The 20150-nt window shown below is 40.0% G+C and overlaps 1 protein-coding gene across 3 annotated transcripts in view; it reads left to right on the top strand.

Annotated features, from left to right (window-relative positions):
• The window catches only part of CREB5 (cAMP responsive element binding protein 5), a 261819-nt gene that overhangs the window by 115194 nt on the left and 126475 nt on the right, over positions 1 to 20150 (top strand). The gene's annotated exons all lie outside the window — the stretch shown is intronic.

Below are 20150 nucleotides of genomic sequence, written 5' to 3'. Positions count from 1 at the left end.
CCAAAAAGATTTAAAGAAAAATTTATTGCTTGCAAAGAGGGACCCAAATCCCCAGGGCAGAATAAATAAAATAAAAACATGAGAAGTGCATTTATAGTCCTCCTGAAAATAAGAGTGCAGTCTTAAAAAGGTTTCCTTAAAATGAAAAATGGATAACTGAGTCGCCAACTGCTACTAATCTAAAAGTTAGTGCTTTTGATAGTGGTGGCTGTGCTGCTAACTCTTCGTTAGCAAGGGTATTTAGCTGTAGGATAAGAGGGCTTTAGAGAACATTTGCTCCCCTGTGGTTTAGAAATTAGCCTGTATATGGAATAAGTGAGCAAAGATGGAATGTATTTTCCATTGCCCTAGTTATTCCTATGCATGTGTGTGTGTGTTGGTGTGCTTTTGCATGTGTGTGTGCACGCGCTAATAGCTTTGTGGTGATGATGGAGATGATCAAGATGATACAGAATGGAAATTCCATGTGATTTTCTGGAGTCAGCCTTTTAGAACTCTCTTTAAATGGGGAAGGCAATGATTTCTGGAAAGCAGGTTTGCCAGCAGGCTGCAGTTAAGATCCTCAGATGGTATTTACTGCAGGAACGTACATTGCTGTGATGTGTTTGAATCTGGAAATAGTTCTTCCCACAAGGGAGAAGACACCTTGTCATAAAATATATTGTATTTTACTTGTTTATTTAGTGTTATGTCTTTCTAATAAATTGTGGACTTAGCCTTGTTTGCATTTATGTCAGTGGAAGATTTTTGCTTGAATTCAATCTAGTAAGATCAACTGTTATCTAGCTCTGATGCACAGTGTGAGATTTGTCTTACAAAGCTTGTACTGGCATTTCTGAGAGTCAGAAGCTGCAGCTGTTCCTCAAGCCATCAACAGCAATGTGAATCCCAGCAGCAAACTTGTAAAACTCTTTCTCCTACATTAGTTGCTGCTTTTTTTGCCTGAGGACTATATCCTCCACTCTCTGGTAGTCTCCAGGCAGCAGGAGCAGAGACATTGAGGTAGGATTATACCAAGAGTTTTCCTCCCAAGTCTTGCAGAGAGGCAAGGCACCCTGGTGGAGGCAAAAGCCAGGAGAACTACATGAGCAGGACTTCCAGTTCAGCAGCCAGATCTGATTTTTAGAAGTGGCTGGCAATCAGGAAAGGAGGCATTCAAACTGATGAGGTTCTTACTTGTACTCTAGAAAATGGGACTATTTTCTTCTTACTCTGCTCTGCTGAAGGGAGTATTGTTTTCTGCTCTTTCCTGGGAGAAGATCTAGGAGAAATCCCATTTTTCCACATTGTTTGTTGAGCTGTCCTTTCCGCAGGTGAAGTCAAGTCCTTCCCTGTGCCACTGTACACTTAACTTACCTCACCATCTTTTTGTCAATTGGTTACGCAGTGTTGAACCAATGAATAGGAATAGCCTGTGCCCCAGGGCAATTTCTTAATACTATTAATAATAATCCTTTAAGCAAAATTTATATTTTTTAAATTGAAAGTGCTGATAGCAATTAAGCAAACCTCTCATTAGGAACCGCAGTGGCGTAAAGCCTTGGGAACAACAGAAGGAAGTCTCTTGGAGAGACTGTACGTACAGTATCATGCCAGCACCATTTGCTGATTTCAGTTATTTTGTCTCAGAGTAACGCTGGACATCCTTGGCAGAGTGACAGCGCAAGCCTTACTCGTTGAAACCCTTCCCAGCACTGTGGCCATGAGAACACCCCAAGTATTTTAAGTTAGCTACGTAGGTCCTATTCTTAACTTTTCATCTCATCAGATACTTTTCTTATTAGAACTTGAGAGCCTTCCCTCTAAGGTAATGATGATGTACGTTAAACCTCCGTGATCAAGTCCTAGCTTGTGTGTTTCTAATGTGTTATGACTGTGATCCGTGCAATAGCTGTGCTCCAGCCTTGCTGGGCCATGTGACATAATGGCGTTTTTAATTTCCTCCTTCCAGTCCCATCGTCTGTTTGCATGTAGGAAATTACTTTGTTTTTCACGTTAATTGATAGCATGACCTGTTCCAGCAATTCACCATCTCAAAGGTATGTCTGAGATCTCCAAATGACTCACTGACTTAAATGCAGATGAGCTAAAGCCACTGGTGTTACAGAAGGGCCTAAAGCCGGAGCAGAGTATGTTGATATCTGAGATAGCCTTTTAGCCTGTAGGACCGTGAGCCCATGGCCCGCTTTGTTAATGACCGCATTGAAGTCTAGTGGCAAATGGTAGGTTGTAAGAGGCAGCCTGCAGGAATAGTCATGTTAAATTCATGGCCTCTAGCTCACTTGATCAATTGCAAGCTGGTAGACGTTTATTTAAAATTTATACCACATGAATGTCTGAGGTAATAGGTGAATACTGTAAAGGGTTTATTTAAAAGAATATTTGACCAGTAGGGTCTTTAGAGATCAAATATTTCATTTTCAAGGGTGTCCTGAGTATTCGAAGAGGAGGAGGGGGAAGTAGAGAGGGATTTGGAAAATGCAAAATACCACAGAAAGCAAGATTTTCCAAGGAAAACACCAGGAAGCTTGGTATGAGCATTTAATGTATGCTGGAGTTTTTAAAAGGAAACATTAATGGTGAAACATGCCCTCAAAGGACAAGCCAGCAATAAATTTTGTGTCACAAAATTACCTGTCAGAGAGATTATGTTTAAATAACGTAGAATTGTTCCTGCTTCTTGAGGGGTTGGGAGAAACTTCACGGGAGAGTGTTCAAAGTATTCAGAATTATGTGCACAAATCCCATTAACAATAATGGGATTTGTGTGTTCAACCCTGCTCAAATGGCATTGAAAAATGTGGCTGTTGGTTGTTCTTCCCCAAAGCATAGACATGGCAAGGGAGCAATGAAATCCGAAATATTTTCTCTCAGGATTTTTTTTTTTTATTACCTTCCAGACACAGAGTATCTCACTAGCAGCCTGTGTGTACTGCATCATCATTAAAGCCTACAAGCAATTCTCCTTTTCCCGTGGTTGGGGTGGGGTGGGAAATAACAGCAAGAACAAAAACCCCACCAAACAGATTTGACATGTCAGTGTTCCCATTATCTGTGTCAACGGGGAACATTATTGCATAAAAATTCAGCAGGACAGTGAGCATTTTGAATGAGAAGACTCCAGTAAAAGGGTTTTGGTGTGGGTTTTGGTTTTTTTCCCTAACATCCTTGCTTAAAAAATTGAGGTCTGTGTTTTGATGTACTGCAGATGAGACTGGGTCCCTGTAAATTAGAGAATAGTATAGGGAGGGCAGAGAATGCTCTAAAGGTGGAAGGCAGAAGAAGAAAGGGGAAACATGTACAATTAAGACTTAAATATGACTGAACATGTTGCCATGGGATTTGATCTTATCCTATTTACAGGAGAAAACTTATGACTCATGGGTGCTAAATGATCGAGCCATTACTCATTTATGGAGTAAAAAAAATGGATACCTTTTATGGGATTTTTATAAATAATGATTACTTCCCCATATTTGTGAATGCTGAGCAAAGACATGCTGCAGTCATAAAGCTCTCTGCATGCTCGGCTTCTGTGCAGACTTTCTGAGAAGTATTTAGTGTTAACTGATTGTTTGTCTCTTCAGAGTTTCATTCTCCATGGTGTTCTGCTCATTGTCCATGCTGAGTTGAAACTCTTATTTCACAAAATCACAGACGGAAAGCAGGATAGGTTTTGCCCAAATCCTGATAGACGACACCTAAAGACCCTGTAGTGCAGTTCAGGATGGACATGTAAAAGGTATTTTTTTAACTATTTTCTTCCCATCTAAGCCTGGGAGGGCTCTGCAGGATTCCAGCACTGTTGGTTGCCAGTGGTCTGTTGTGGTGGTCAGGATGCTGCTTACCGTGTACTTTTCCCTAGTGAAGACTTTTCAGCTGTGCCTGAGGAGCTTAAAAGACATTATCCTGTCCCTGCACCCTTTCAGGACACTCTTGACTTGTGGGTTATCACCCTGTGGCTATCTGGTCCAGCTTTAGTGCTGTTTTCTTCTGCTGGTCAGTGTTAGGTACAGTTAATATTTTCTTTTATCACTACTACTGCCCTCACTCACAGGGTTATTAAAGGGTGAACAGCATAATCTGTTTCTGAACTCTGGCTTTTTGCCCTAGAAGGGATCCATGCTTTTATCATGGCGTACGTAAAGTGTTAACCTTTTGTGCTGCTAACCTTCCTATATTGGTTTGAAGAAGTGCATGTAACCATTAATGGCAAAGAGATATCTGCATATCAGCTTAGAATCTGATTCAATGAAAGAGTAATCTGTTTAAAAGCTTGGGATAATGTAGACAGTCTCAGAAAAACTGATCTTTTTAAAAGTTTTCTTGTGTGACAGCTGGGCAGATGTTAGGAAGATGGATTTTTTGAGTGGAACAATTGTATTTTTTAATTTTATTGTTTGATGCACAGCCTGCGCAGTAACATTTCTCCCTGGGTGGGTCATAATTTTATGATGGCCCACAACTGGCTTGTGACTGAGTTCAAATCAAGAGTGTTCAGGATCCTAGAGGTCAAGCCAAATTATGAACTTTGCATTTGAAGTTATGCATGTTTTCCTGAGGGAGCATGTGTGAAGGGGAGAGGACGTGGGAGCAGTGAATGCTACATTCAAATCTTGGATTACAGTCTACCTATAATATCTTTCCAGTTGTGTTTGTGTATCCATTTTCTTCATATCCATGAAAGTATCTCTCTCTGAAAATCAGACAGACATTCTACAAAGAATTCATGGATGTGAATTCTTGAAGCAGCTGGCCATAGTATGGAGATATGTTTCCAAGGCTTTACTTTATCCTCTGGAAAGAAGAAGCAATTGGAAGAGATCTATAAAATCAGTATGCTTGTACAACAAAGACATCCCATGGATGTAGACATGAGAAAACTCTTGATCACATTAATTCCCACCACCCGCCTAGTTGTACAGCGATGCACAGGGTGTATTTTTAGGTAAATTGACACTGGGTGCCAGAAGAAAGCGGCCTCTACTTTGTTGTTAATTCTGTTTCTGTGCCAAACTGTGTAAGTGTTTGTGGGAGATTATGGCTTTTAACGTACTGGGCAATAAAACCTAGTATTTGACTTGGTATGACTCTAGCTGGCCTATGACATCCTAAGTGTTACAATAACATTCACACATTTTAGTGGTTGCTCCAACTCCTACAACCAGTCAAGGAGAGCTATATGCTGCCCTTGACACAGTGAAACTGTCCCACCTAAAAATGAGAATTAGACATTTATATTTACCCCTCTCTTCTGTATCTATAAATGTATCATTGGATTGGAAGCTGTAGAGAATCCTTTGAAGTAAATGGAAATTATTACTTATGGGAAACAACATACAAAATACAATGCATTTCTAGAGAAAAAGAGAGAGAATACTTGCAGCCTTTCTCGAACAGAAGACGTACAAAAAATTCACACACACTTTGGTGCAATTTACTCTCAGAAGCCTGTCAACATCGTGTTCTCTTGCATGGGACATGTATCTATTACCAGCTCTGCGGTTTTTGCTGTGCTAAGTCAGAAAACGGCCACTACTCAACTGGAACTTGTTACACTTAATGCTTGTAGCACTTACATTGTGTACTGTCCTTACACATGTCAATGCTGCTGATACTTGGAGGTGTCATCCTGTTCTGTCACCGTGGCAGGTCTGATCCATTTATCTTACGTTCTCCAGAGTGGTGCAATTCATTGCCTTTCTCAACACAGGAGTCTAGGGGAGCTACAGAGTCTGGGCTAGCAGTTAGGTGACAGGAGCCTGTGGGATGTTTTTTAGGAAACAATATGGGAATCAGTTGCAATGTGGGAACATTTGCATGGAGGAGTTTCGCATGGTGCACGCTGTGGGATGTCTCCATTAGTGCGAGTTGGAGACGACATCCAAAATCCATTTGAGCTCAAGCGGTTTTATCAGGACAGAAAATGTTGAGGGAGCCCCTTGATTGTTGTTGGCAGAACATCACTATATCCATGTCATCTGTAGATCAGAGGCGCTGAGAACTTGTTCCTTAGCAAATGCTTTTTCATTCTGATATTCTTTTATTGGCACTACCCAGTGCTCAAAGAGCCTTTTTGTAAGTAAAGAAGCATTAAAATTTCACACATGCTTTAACTTGAGGATGTGGAGAGAGTTCTGGACGGCTGCATTGTTCCTGTGAGCAAAGCCAATAAACTATTATCCAAACCCTTCTTCTGCTTTGGTGTCATACAAGGAAATCAGCCAAACTGCTGGACTTATCTAGCCTGTATTGGGTGTCAGATATGAACAAAATCTTAATGCCAGCTACCAGAGTCATATCTCATATCTGCTCTCAACAAGTTAGATCAAGAAAGCTGGGGTTTTTTTAATCATTCTGCTCTGTGCAAGTGAACTAATGTTAACTGTGTTCTGGATGGCTGTTGGACGTCACAGCTGTAACAACAAAAAGTGAGATTTTCTTTTTAACATCATACTTCAAAAGTTAAATTAAAAATTCTCTTGCAAAAATAAGTCTGTAATAAATAGAGTATGCATCAATAAATGTACCAAGGAAGGGCAATCTGCACCTGATATAATAAAAGTATTTCTCACGAAACCTCCGTTCAAAGAAGTGTAGCATTTAATTGTGATTGGTGACTTCTCTACAGAATTTTAGAATTCACCTATGGGATGGAATTTCTGTTATATTAATGTCCCATTTACACCATTTTGGCTTCATAAAAGGTACTTAAATATATATGAAAATCTGGTCTATAGAACATTTTGTGTTCTGAGAAGAAGTCTTTATTAAATTTTACAGGTTGCTACAGTTTTCAGGTCCCTTTCTGTAGAACTTAGAAGTTTTAATAATTGTTAGTGTAAATATGGTAGGCACCTGTTGCTTTAACTCACAATGAAGCATTCAACACTTCCCGTTGTATAATTACACTTAAATTTATGCTTAATTTATGCTTACATCAGCACAGAAAGATGCTGAATTATCCTGCAAACACTTGGCAACATTCAAACTATATTAAACCCAAATCTTGCTGGCCTGTCTGACAGAGGTGATTCTTCTGGCAAACTTCTTTTGGGTTGTAAATACTTAACATGTGGTAAAATCACTGATTGATTGAGAATTGCCCTTGAGAGGAAGATATCTGACCTTGTACCAAGCTGGTGTTTTAAGCTAGCTTTTGTTTTCCTTCTCCCTTTTGGTTGCCAGTTGTGGTTTTCTAAATACTTGTATATAGCTCTTCAACTACAGATGATAATATTCCAGTTTATAGTCTTTGAAAAACACTCTGGATTTAAATCTACGGGTCACATATATGAACAACTGGCTATGTTGCATGAAGTTTCCAATACCCTTATTTATTGAGAAATTATATTTTTTCTTATAAGTGAACACATTAAGTTACATTATTTTTAAGATAGTAATATATTAACTAGCGTGCCACAGACTGCTGTGAACAAACTGCAGATGTTCATGTTATGTGATACGAAAAATATCTTTGTGGAGTTAATGTGGTTTTGAAAGTACACAATTCTGCAAACTGAACCCAAATGATCTAGCACCTTTTAATGAAGAGTCACAGAGAAGTCATGTGCAATAATCACTCTTTTCTGGTAATTATCAGGTGTACTATGGTGTCTCCTATAACAGTAATAAATACCATATTATGATAAACAAAGATACAGTTTTGATTTGTTGTAGAAACAAGACATGCCTTGATAACAGAAATGACTTCTCAAGTGTCATAAGATTTGGTTTCCATTTATTAACCTAATAAAGCTGAAGGACTATTGCCACTTACTACTGGTATTGCCTGTGTAAGTGGTAAAATTTCTGCTCCTTATACCAGAATGATTACCACAGGAAAGGTGTAAAAAGGTGTGAGGTTCTGCAAGCATGAAACAGGTTATACATCTTCTGCTAACCTCTTCATCTGCTTGAAATCCTGCTTACACGCATTACTGCCCGTTTTGAACAGGGATTATTTAAGACAGGAGAGGGAAATCTTTCACAGTCTAACCACCAAGAAATAAAGTAATGGATGATGAGAAGCCATAGGCTGGTGTCAAAATTGGAGAGATTGCCCCCCTGTGTCTCCCACGGCTCCTGCCTCATACATGCACCACTGTGCTCGTTATGTCGCAACTCCTGCCACAGCATCGCTTTTGTTTATCGCTGTATCTTCAGCTCTAACTAAATTTAAAGAACCTTTGATTTATTAATTATTATTCTTAGTTATCATTACTGTTATCTTTTTCTAGTGTTGCTGCCTTTTCATCACAGAAGGGCAAGACATTGCTCAGAGGTGCTGGTTTTCCTCTCCACACTCCAGGATTTCTCTGTCCTTCCTCCCTCTCCTCCATGTCCCCACATTATTATGCTGAGAAAACTTGTCTCTTCTGTCTACAGAGATAGCCTTTAGTTCAGGGTAAGGTTTACTTCATAGCCTAAAAATGGCTCTTACTCCTTGATCTGACTCACTGTGTTACAGTACAGTCACTTATAGATCAATTTATTTTTAGAATCTCAAAGAAACAGATTCTATGTGGAGCATTTGTTTCTGATCAAGAGATGGCTCCAAACCGAAATATGCTGCTGGAGGGAATATCCTTTCAACTTGACCCTTAATATAAAGACCCTGTGGCAGTTGTTTCATGCTTTTTGAATGTTTGTTGCACCCTTCCACAAACTTTTTTGTTATCAACTTAAGGAAAAAAATGGGCAAATGTAGACACTCCCATGTCCTGTGAGGCATATGAGTTTTTGTTTGCTGCTTTTCTTCCTAGATACAAGGTAATTTCTTTGGAGATGGAAGGTTTTGCTCCTATCTGGTCTCTGAATTTTCTTTTTCTTAGAGGGGAGATGGGTGTGGGGGGAAAGAATTTGAATCAAAAAACCACATTGTCATAGAGTCGTCACTCAGCACATAGCAGTCTGAAGATTGTTTTCTTTGTTTTCCCACTCAGAAGTGGAAGGATTAGGAGCATTGGGGTTCACTCTCTGTTCACTCAGTCCTACCTGACAGAAGTGGTTAATTCATGCTTCTTTGTACATTACCTGATGTTTCTTGGGTTTTGGAAGGACAGTAAATACTGCAGAGAGTTTGTATTGATGTATCATCACTACTACCTGGCATATTCCTCTTAAGATTCTATTTCTTTTTTTTTTTTTTGCTTTATTTTTTGTCTTTTGCATTTTTAAAGTTAATTATGAGAACATATTAGCATGCACGGTAAAGTAACAGTATGCTGGTAACTGTCGAATAGGACGGAGTCCCTGGACCTACCTACTGCAAACCTCTGACATTCAGCCAAGTCCCATCCAGATGCTGATAAGTGACTGGATGTTTCTGTCTGCTGTATCCCATACAGGCAATGAAACTATCATGCCATGCAGTACATACACTGGGGAGAAAAAACATGTACACATCTAATTAAAAACAAATCCTAATCCTGAGTACAGCCCTGTGATGCTCACTCTATTTTAGCTGAGGGTGTTGTACAGTTGAAGGGTGTGAGGAATGCTGTAACAGCATTTAGTAGTATTGTTCTTCTGGAAGGGCACCTCCTTATTGTAGGTGAAGTTGTTATCCTAGGCTGTATTACTTTCAATGAGAGTTACTACAAAAGTAATATGTAAGGATAACTTCTTGTATCCTGGCGGCATATCTAATTATTATTCTCAGAAGTTAATGTTAGATTTAAAATGTTATTCTCAATATGCTAAGAGGATAACAGCAAGACAATCTAATTTTACCTCTTCTTGTGGGAACTATTGCTTCAGCCTTGACCCGTGAACACTTTTTTAATACCGGGGAGACACTCAAGGATCAACTGCTTGAGCTTGCTGTAACTGGTAAATTCTTTTTTTTTTTTTTTTTAAAAGGAACAAAAAAAGACAACAGCTTGTCTTTTCTTTTTTGAAGAAAGAACTAGAAAGGGATGGAAAGGGAGGAAACAAACCCAGCCATGCCTTTTCCTCATGAACAGAAGTACAGAGACACATTTGTCTGATAAATATGACTTTTAAAAGCAGTTGTTTACCTTAGAAAAGAAAGGGAACACAGCACCTACAAAAGTTTGCTTACAGCTTTTCCTTTAAGCATGTGAGGGAGAGCACATATGGATTTGCATTCTTGTATGCTAGCCTTTTGGAATCCCTCTGGCTCTCACAGAAACTATTCCCTTCTAGTTGTCCTGGTATTAAGTACCCAAATGTCTGGATTGAGGACCGTGCTGGGGGCTGCCACATACTGATAAGTGGTTGGTGAGGTTAGAATGAAGCACTTGGGCATCACACAACATGTGCTCTGCAGATAACCCTGGAGGAATTTTGGCTGAGTTAGAGTTGTCCTTAGGTTATCCCTATAGCTTACTCCCTATCCTCTTTTCAGCTAACTGTAAGAGATAATGCTCTCTCCAGGCTTTTAGTCTTTTTGTGTATCCCCACAAGAGAATCTAATTAATGCCTATTATAGCATTGCCTCTGTGAGAAGTCATTTAAATGAGGCTATCAATCTGCTGTCCAGCTGTTACTGATCCAAGCTGAATTTGAATTGACAACAGAGCCTGGGAGGAGCTGTTTATCTCTTTACCAGTTTCTGATGCATCACTTTAAAAGTGTGCATGGCGATACATAGGGTTCCCAAATCTATATTTAGGGACTTGACTTCCAAAGGAGGTGAACATCTGCAGCTTTTGTTGAGTTGTGCTGAAATTGCCGATGATACCTCTGCAGATCAGGCGTGCTGGAATTCTTGAAATGGGATTTTCACATGTGCTCTGTGGGCAACTACATCTAGGGATCCTTCTTGATCACCATTGCCTCTCACATACACCAGCAGACCTACCACAACCACCTCCTTCCCTCCACACAATTAAAAATGGGAACTGAGATCTCTCAACAAGCAATTCAGCTTCCCCTTCAGATGACTAAAGCTTCCTTGATGCAATGGTTGCCACTCATAGAGTAGTGTGACCACCTTCCTGCCGACACTTCATTAAAGCCTCCTGTCACATACTACACTAATTTTTGAATTACAAGGAAAATCACAGAGGTTGAAGAAGGTCAGGGCTATAAGCCAGCAACTGTAGTAAATGTAACTCAAAACAAAAGCAATGGAAAGGAGATCCACTAGGATGTGAGAAATAACTGAGCAAGGGAAGGCCCTTTGAAGTTTGAAACAAGTTAATGTATTTACAAGGTTGCCTGTATTTTGAGCTGTTGACAATGGGACATGGGAGAGGGAAGGGTAGGAAGCTCGAGAATTCCTTAAAGAAGAGTTTGGTCTTTCCTAGACTGTGGTATTTTTCAATGGTCAAAATTCAGTTACCACCCATGTGCTAGTGCTTCAAGCATATGGCATTTATCCTTGTCTTTTGCAGTGATCCATTTGATAATATTTATGATCCTTTTCTGTCTGTGATGTACTTCTAGAGTATCACTAATAAGCTTTGGGACTTGCTTAGGAAAAAAAATCCTTTAACAACTTCAAACAGTGGACAGCTTTTGAGGTGGTGGTTGAGTCTTGTTACTCTTGCTGTGATCTAAAGCCTGTTGAAGTGAATGGGAGTCTTTCCACTTACTTCAATAGGCTTTAGATCTGTATCCCTCCCTGTAAGTGGAGCTAAGTCTAAAACATTGAATATTTGGAATAAGACAGCAACACAGCTTACATTTCCTGGCCCTGGAGTTTCCTTTATGTTGTCCTCAGGTCAAAACTTGTCTTCAAATTCTGGCTCTGCAATGTTTATTCCCGCAGAAGGAGATAAAGGTCTTTGTTTCTCTAGAAGTCCCTAGATGACTAGATTGAACAAACAGCAGTAATGTTCTCACTGTTTTCCATCACCTACTAAAGTGCAGAACCTTCTCCCTCCCCCAGCGTTTCCATTTCCTCTACTTCCTGTCTTTGCAGATTGGGTAACAAATGCTGAATATTTCCTGAAGTTGACTAATGACAGGACATTGATGTCTGCAGCTGAGCAGTCTGACTAGTGCTGTGTTGAATTCTTGACTGAAAGGAGGTGCTACAGCTGTGTTTATGGGCCCTAACACTGCCCCCCCCCCGCATGCTTCTGTCTTTTTACCTTTAGGGTATTGTACCAGCCTAGTCTCAGCACTCTGCAGCAAGCGTACTTAAAATGACTTTTAATTTATTACAGTATTATTACTGCCTTAACAAAAAAGATTATCATCATAGGCCAGATTGAGATACAGTACTGTGATTATATGTCCTTTTTCACATGTTCTGCTCAACAAAGACCATTAATGATTGGGAAAACCCACTATTTGAAATGAATGGCTGTACTGGGGTTGCATGGCAAGCTTTTGGTAGCAGGGGTGCTACAGGGGTGGATTCTGTGAGAAGCTGCTAGAAGCTTCCCCTATGTCTGACAGAGCCAATACCAGCCAGCTCCAAGATGGACCCACTGCTGGCCAAGGCATCAGTGCCATCAGTGACAGTGGTAGCACCTCTGGGATAACATACTTAAGAAGGGGGAAAAAACTGCTGTGAAAAGAGCAGCCAGAGAGAGGAGTGAGAATATGTGAGAGAAACAACTCTGCAGACACCAAGGTCAGTGGAGAAGGGGGGGGAGGAGGTCCTCCAGGCGCCAGAGCAGAGATTCCCCCGCAGCCCGTGGGGAAGACCCTGGTGAGCCAAGCTGTCCTCCTGCAGCCCTTGGAGGTCCACGGTGGAGCAGATCTCCACCTGCAGCCTGTGGAGGACCCCACACCGGAGCAGGTGGATGCCCTTGAAGGAAGCTGTGATCCCATGGGAAGCCCATGCTGGAGCAGGCTCCTGGCAGGACCTGTGGACCCCTGGAGAGAGGAGCTCATGCTGGAGCAGGTTTTCTGGCAGGACTTGTGACCCCGTGGGGGATCCACGCTGGAGCAGTCTGTGCCTGAAGGACTGCAGCCTGTGGGAAGGACCCACTCTGGAGAAGTTAGTGGAGGACTGTCTCCCGTGGGAGGGACCCCACGCTGGAGCAGGGGAAGAGCGTGAGGAGTCCTGCCCCTGAGGAGGAAGGAGCGGCAGAAACAACGTGTGATGAACTGACCCCAAGCCCCATTCCCTGTCCCCCTGTGCCGCCAGGGGGAGGAGATAGAGAAAATGGGGACTGGAGTTGAGCCGGGAAGAAGGGAGGGGTGGGGGGAAGGTGTTTTAAGATTTGGGTTTATTTCTCATTACCCTGCTCTAATTTGATTGGTAGTAAATTAAAAGTAATTTCCCCAAGTTGAGTCTGTTTTGCCTGTGATGGTAATTGGTGAGTGATCTCTCCCTGTCCTTATCTCGACCCACGAGCCTTTCGTTACATTTTCTCCTCCCCTGTCCAGCTAAGGAGGGGGATTGATAAAGCTGGCATCCAGCCAGGCTCAGCCCACCGCAATGGCCTTTAAAATTAAGAGGAAAAGAGGACAAGATCTTCCACAGGTGGCAATTAGTTCGGGTTTCATTTACACAAAGTTAGGTTGTGCACCCCCAAAATTAAGAATGTTTAGAACTGGATTTCTTAGGTCTCCCAGCTATCTTTTATACTGAGAGTATAACTGTCAAGAGGGAAAGGAATTTAATGAATTTATTTTATAGCTAAGGCTTTTCTTCTGAAATGGCTAGACTGTCTCTCCTCTTGGCTGGGGGATTTCTTTCTCATTATGTCATTGAAACTTCAATTGTTCCATTTCTTTTGTGTTGACTGAGATGCATAGATCTGTGTTTCTGTATGTATCAAATTATAACGATGTGCTATGACAAAAAAGTCAAATATCCATGTATCCCTTGGCCTGATTAGTAATGGTATTGATGTGAGCAGAGAGAGTCCAGTAGCAAAGAAGAACAGACTTACAGATTATTTCCTTATCTGAAATGCGATGGCTGTTGATTCTAGTGTCCTAAAGTGCTACCATATATGCTTGCTTTGGAGCTAGAAGCACGTCTTCAAAGTTGGACAAAGATCAGCAACAAAAACAGTGGGCAACAGAAAAATTTAAGCTTCTAAACAAGTAAGGTGGAAAGATGGAATAGAAATGAGTTGTGTAGTGATACACAAGAAGAACAAGGAGTTGCTCCCTTGTGGCAGCAGTGCTCATAGATCTTCGATCTAGAATCAGATTGTTCCTTTGTGTGTGAATCTAATGGACGTAATCCACACCTAAATACCTGCTGGGAAATATACCTGTGAAAAACCTTAAAACAAGTGGGCTCAACTCCTGGCATACTATAGAAAGCTATTTCTTTAACACATATGCTTACTTTAGCGACATTGGCTTATTCTTGACTAAATAGGATTTTAGCCTTGCTTGGTAAATGAAAGTAGAAGACATATGTGGGTTTTTACATAAGTAGTGAAAGACTAAAGTCCTCTAAATTTGGGATACACATAGAACCCTTATGACTACTTCTGGGGCACGTTTTTACTTGCTATAACCACCCATCCTTTTTCAAATCGAATAGTATCTTTGCTTTTAAATAAATTTTTCTATGTTGAATATTGCAAAACTAAGAAAAATGGACAGTTCAATAAAAAAAGCACACACCATAAAATCCACAAACCTTTTCTTCCTTTTCTCCATCTATTCCATTGCTGTTATTGTTTTTTTCCGTCTCTGTGTTCTGATTCTCCAGTGTGGAGACTTTCAAATGAAAGTTAACAGATGCTATTCCACAGAATCTGACTGCTCCTGAGGGGAGCTTGTTCCCACCAGACATTTTACAACATCTGTTTGAAGCTGACTTCGCGCTCCTTCTGTTCCATCTCAAATTGGAAGCCCCGATGAGAAGAGATGAGAAGGTACATGTACCGAGGCAGGGCTTTGATCCGCGATGCCACACACTGACTGACATTTCCACTTACATTGAAACATGCTGCTCTCAGATATATGGTAATAAACAGGACTGTTCAGCTGGCTAACAGAGACGCTGTTGAGACAGCAGGAAAAAAATTCACCTTTGTTAGTAGAAAAGTCTTTTTTAAAATCTAAACCTCAGAAATATATTACATTGTTTATACAGTCTGTTTAATCTTTTGTATTTTATTCACCTACAGCATGAAATTTTGTGATTTTATTGATATGCTAGCGTGCTTTTCCTATTCAGCTTACTGGAGTTCCTAGGCATAGTGTCAGGATTTTTCCCGATACCCAATTTTATCACTTCAAATTTATGCTGCTATAGTGTGCAAATAGAAATTTTTCTTCATTAGAGCAATGCAAACCTTTTGTTCATATTAAACTATGTCATCCCAACAATTCTGACTTTCTGTTCTTAATTAAAATATCTTGCCTTTGAAATGATACCATTCAATGCTGTCTCTTTAAAAAAATAGGGAAACAAAGATATGCATGTTTCAGAGGGGGGAGGATATTGCAAAATTGTTTTCACAATTGTTCAATACATCTAAAAATATAACACTGCAGAAACAAAGAAATTCTTTCATTTCAGTGACATAATACTAGCAGATCTGAAGTTAACTGACAACTTTACTAATATTGATGAACAGAGTTCTCTAGAGCTCTCTCTTTTTTAACATGTTACCTTTTGAAAGCTGATCTGGGAGAATAAAACCATTTTATGCAGGATTTAAAAGGCTTTGATAAGATGTAACTTATTTTCCTTTTTTGAAAACTGTATCTTTTGTTAATTTAATCTATAGGCTGAATGCTGTAGAAAAATGTTGAAAACCTTAATTTATTCTAGGCATTTTAAGTAAAATTGCTGAAGGTACATTGTCATGGTTTAAGTCCAGCCAATAACTAGGCACCACGCAGCCACTTGCTCACTCCCCCCGCTCCTGGTGGGATGGGGAGGAGAACTGGAAAAAAAAAAAAAGTAAAACTCATGGATTGAGATAAGAATGATTTAATAACTAAAGTAAAATAAAATTTAATACTAACAAAATAATAATAAAATATAATAATAACAACAACAATAACAACAATGATAATAATGTTGAAAAGGAATATAAGAAAAAATAATTTTAAAAACCCCCAAGAAAATAGAAGCGATACACAATGCAATTGCTCACCACCTGCTGACCGATGCCCAAGCAGTGATCTGGCCAACTCCCCCCAGTTTATATACTGAGCCGGACGTTCTACGGCATGGAATATCCCTTTGGCTAGCTCAGGTCAGCTGTCCTGGCTATGCTCTCTCCCAACTTCTTGTACACCTGCTTGCTGGCAGAGCATGGGAAACTGAAAAATCCTTAACTTAGGATAAGCGCTACTTGGCAACAACTAAAACATCAGTGTGTTATCAACATTATTCTCACACTAAATCCAAAACACACTGTAGCAGCTACTAAGAAGAAAATTAACTCTATCCCAGCTGAAACCAGGTCATACAGAAAAGCTTATATACTTTGAAAATCAATAGGAATTTTACGTAGAATTCTCCCTGCCCAGTGATCATATCATTTCTCATTCTGTTCTGGCTCCTCATGGTTTCATAAACTGTTGAATCTCTAGTCCTCTGAGATAGGAATTTAGGAAAAAATTGGGTCATCTTTCAAAGCAGTAGTGTTGACCAAGTAATAATTTTGGTAGTATTTCAGTGATCCTTCATGAGATTCTCTATATCTATACTGAGAATATGGCTCCCATTCAGATTTGGCTTGTAATACTTGAGACAAGATGCTCACACTCTGCAGGACAAGGAAAAATAATTGGGTGGAGGGAAGAGCAAGAGTATTGTTTTGTCAGAGTCCAGAAACAAGCTTCTGGGAGACTCAATTAAATGTCCTAACCAGCTGAAACATCTTATCTTTTTAAAATGCTTCGGAAGGGAAATGACCAGAGATTTTTCCTTCCTTGCTGAAATTGAAATATCTCCCTGGGATATAATTTGGGGTTTTCAGTAAACATAAAGAAAATATTCATGTACCGCTATGGTCTATTCTAGTCGTTCTTCTTTTCTAAGATCAGTCATCTTCCTGACTTACTATCTGCTTCATTGTGTTGGGTTAGTGGCTGCTGGAAACAGGGCTTAGTCAATGGAATAGCAACCCTGCTATGCCTGTAAGAGTCACAATGCTTTCAGTATTTGAACTGCTTCTAGTTGAAACATCTCTTTTAAATTGTCTCCCAAAAGGTTTGAACACATCCTCAAGGCTTCCCAGTTGTTTACATACTATATTGCATGCATCACGTAACAGTGATTGACTATCTACTTAAAGACCATCACTTGGTCTCACAATGTTGGACACCAAGGGACACAGGAAATCCAGTGAACTCTCTCACTTTGTTCATCCACAAACTAAATAGATTGGCACAGTGGTACCTCACAAGATCAGTAGTGCCAAATCAGCAAGGCAGGCAGGGGAGATTGTTCCCAGATGTGAGAACCTGGTACAAGAGTTTTCATATTTTAAGCTATTTACCTTTGCTTTCCATCTCTTGGGAAAGAGTCTGAAGTTGGGTTTTGAAAGCACCAAGCACCTTAGTGGAAGTATCTGACAGGATGAGGCCCAAGTGGATTTCCCCATCTTCTTCCAGACCTTTTGTGAATTACTGTATCATGGCAGAGAGAAAGTGTGGTATCGTCTTCTTGAGATTCAGCCTCCAAATCCACAGCTCCTTCCCTTCCTAGATGCTTGACTCTAGGAAAGATTGGAGGTTTGGACAGTCTGGTCACACTACTTCAGATTCATGGTGGTAGGTCTAGCATCAGTGACATGGATGAATGACTTCAATAAAGAAGTACAGTGGAACAGCATCTTCCACAAACCTATTTGTACCATATGTTATGCCCCAAAATGCTGCTTTACTAGAACCCCCAACCTTGGGGCCTTCTGTTTGTTATTAGTAACATTTGCTTTCAGTTCCTCACCATTTTTTGCGGGGGGGGGGTGGGGGGGAACATGGAATATCTGAAAACAATAACTCTTGTTCATTGACATAAACCGGCTGTCAGTTCCTTGTGGGACCCAGGCTGATAAAAAACAGGGAAAAACTATTTTATTTGCAATGTAAGGAATTTTAGCCTGTGGAGATTTTTAGTTCAACAGCAGTAAAGGTAGGGACAGCAACCAGTGAGGCTGTTAAAGGTTACATTCTCTCCCGCGCTCTCTTTTTCCCAGTCCCTTGAGTCATAATTAAAACTCCAGAAAGTGAGAAGCTGTTACTAATGCTAACATACAGTTTGGCACAACAGAATCATGCATTTACTGACTTGTGTTTTTTATTTCATTTCATTTTTTATAGGTCAAGCTGAAATTTTACTTTACTATTTGGTTTACAAAGGGCTTTTTCTGAATCTGAAACTTTTAATTTGATTTGAGAGTTTCCCAGGTATAACAATTATGGGAACAAACACCTTGTTCAGCAGCCTGACAATAATTATCTCCTAATGGAACAATTAGGGACTTTAATCAGATGTGACTTTAGTGCTCTCAAGTTGAAAATGCTAGAGATGGTCTCTTGTGCTTTGTACTGCTTAGGATTTCTCCCAAGAGATTAGCTGGACACAGAGATGAGCTAATTACCCTTCATATCTTTTTGAGAGCTGTCCAGATTTGAAGGAGCAGTTACATATTAATGATATTTATATACCATCTTTCCCAGGACTGAAACACTCTCCAGGGTTACTTAGAAGACCCCTACTCAGATAAGATTTAGTGAATTTGGTGGGTGAAGAGTGAGAAGGAGTTTAGGATTTTGTAATACTGCTTTCAGCCATTTCCTTAATGCTCAGAAATGTTTTGTGACTCATTTGTAAGAAAGACTGTCAACACAGGACTCCTTTGAGTACCTGTTGGGGAGGTTTATTTACAAGTCTTTATATCCAGTCATATCTTAAGTTAACTACGTACAGGTCTTAGAAAGCCATTCCTCAGCAGAAGGAGATTATTTTTCTAAGACAAATGGAGGTGGAAAGGGTGTTTCTCAGCTCTGAGACTCTAGTGTATGAGCTTATAATTCCCATGTACAAATACCAGCGAGGCAATTTAAACTGGTCAGTGAGATCCTTGGAAAATCTCTCAGTGAAGGAGAAAGAATTATTAGCACCTGTTGGATCACCATTGCCATTTCTTAAAATACATAGCCCCTTTTAAGGTCATCTGTTAAACTACTGGCCACCCCTGACCTTGCAGTCTGGTGTGATTTCAACCCAAGGTAATATGAACTGGTAGATTAAAAAAAAGTCTCCCTCCTGCTGCAGATACGTTTCAGTGCTTAATAGCCATTTGTGTTGTCTTTGTTTTCCCCCTTCTTGTCTATGGGGTAAGCTGCATTCAGTCTCAGAAAGTCTGGAAGGCCTTGGACTTCAGTTCACCTGAGGGTATACTGTTCACAATGGATCCTAATTTTTCTTGCGTACCGACACCACAAAGTTGAGATCAGCCATTCCCTGTTTCCTGGTCTGGTGCTGCTGTGCAAGACATGGCTTACTGTGAGGCAAGAGTTTTCTTGGACTTACTGCAAGACCCCTTGCCTGTGCAAGAACCCAGATGTGTATGTAGATGAAAAAGAACAGCATCTATTGAAATGCAGCTATAATCCTTGGACAATACTTGCTCAGCTGCCATCCTCACAGTATTTCTGCTGTCTCCCCAGTATGACACCAGAAATGTGAACTGTGCAGAAAGCTTGCCTTGGTTTCATTCAAAGGATAGCACACAAGCGCTAAGTCTTCTCCATAAATTGCAAGTAACGAAAGACCATTAGATCAAGCTGCTTACGGAGAACAAGATGTTGCAAATTGTGAAATCGCAGACTACTTCCCTTCTAGTTGTCTAGGTAACATACCAAGGTGCATCTGTTGCCATATTTAATAAGGTAGAACTGAAATTTTGCAGTGAGTTATAAGATAGAAGCCTAAGTGCTGTTTATTAGCTTAGCAACAAAGATTGGAAAAGAGAATAGAATTACTTGAGAAATTTACCTGTGCTGTTGCTTCTTCCCTATTTTCTGGTGCTCATTTTCTACAAATATCCATTCAACCATTTCTAATAAGAGCAAAACTCAGACCAGGATAGCAACTTCCAGATGCATTTTTGCTATCCTGGGGAATGTTTATTTTCATTTTGAAACAAAGTGAACTTTACTATTACAGAATATTTTAAATTGAAACAAAAAATATCAAATGGTGTATTGACACAGTGCACTTGTTTCTGAAACTTCAGAAGAAGCCAAATAAGTATCCATACTGAGTAAACAGATTATTTACTTTTTAA

This window comes from Accipiter gentilis, chromosome 4 (genome assembly GCF_929443795.1).
Source record: "Accipiter gentilis chromosome 4, bAccGen1.1, whole genome shotgun sequence".
Taxonomy (NCBI): Eukaryota; Metazoa; Chordata; class Aves; order Accipitriformes; family Accipitridae; genus Astur; species Astur gentilis.
The sequence above is the reverse complement of the archived record's forward strand: the minus strand, read 5'-3'. Positions and strand labels throughout refer to the sequence as shown.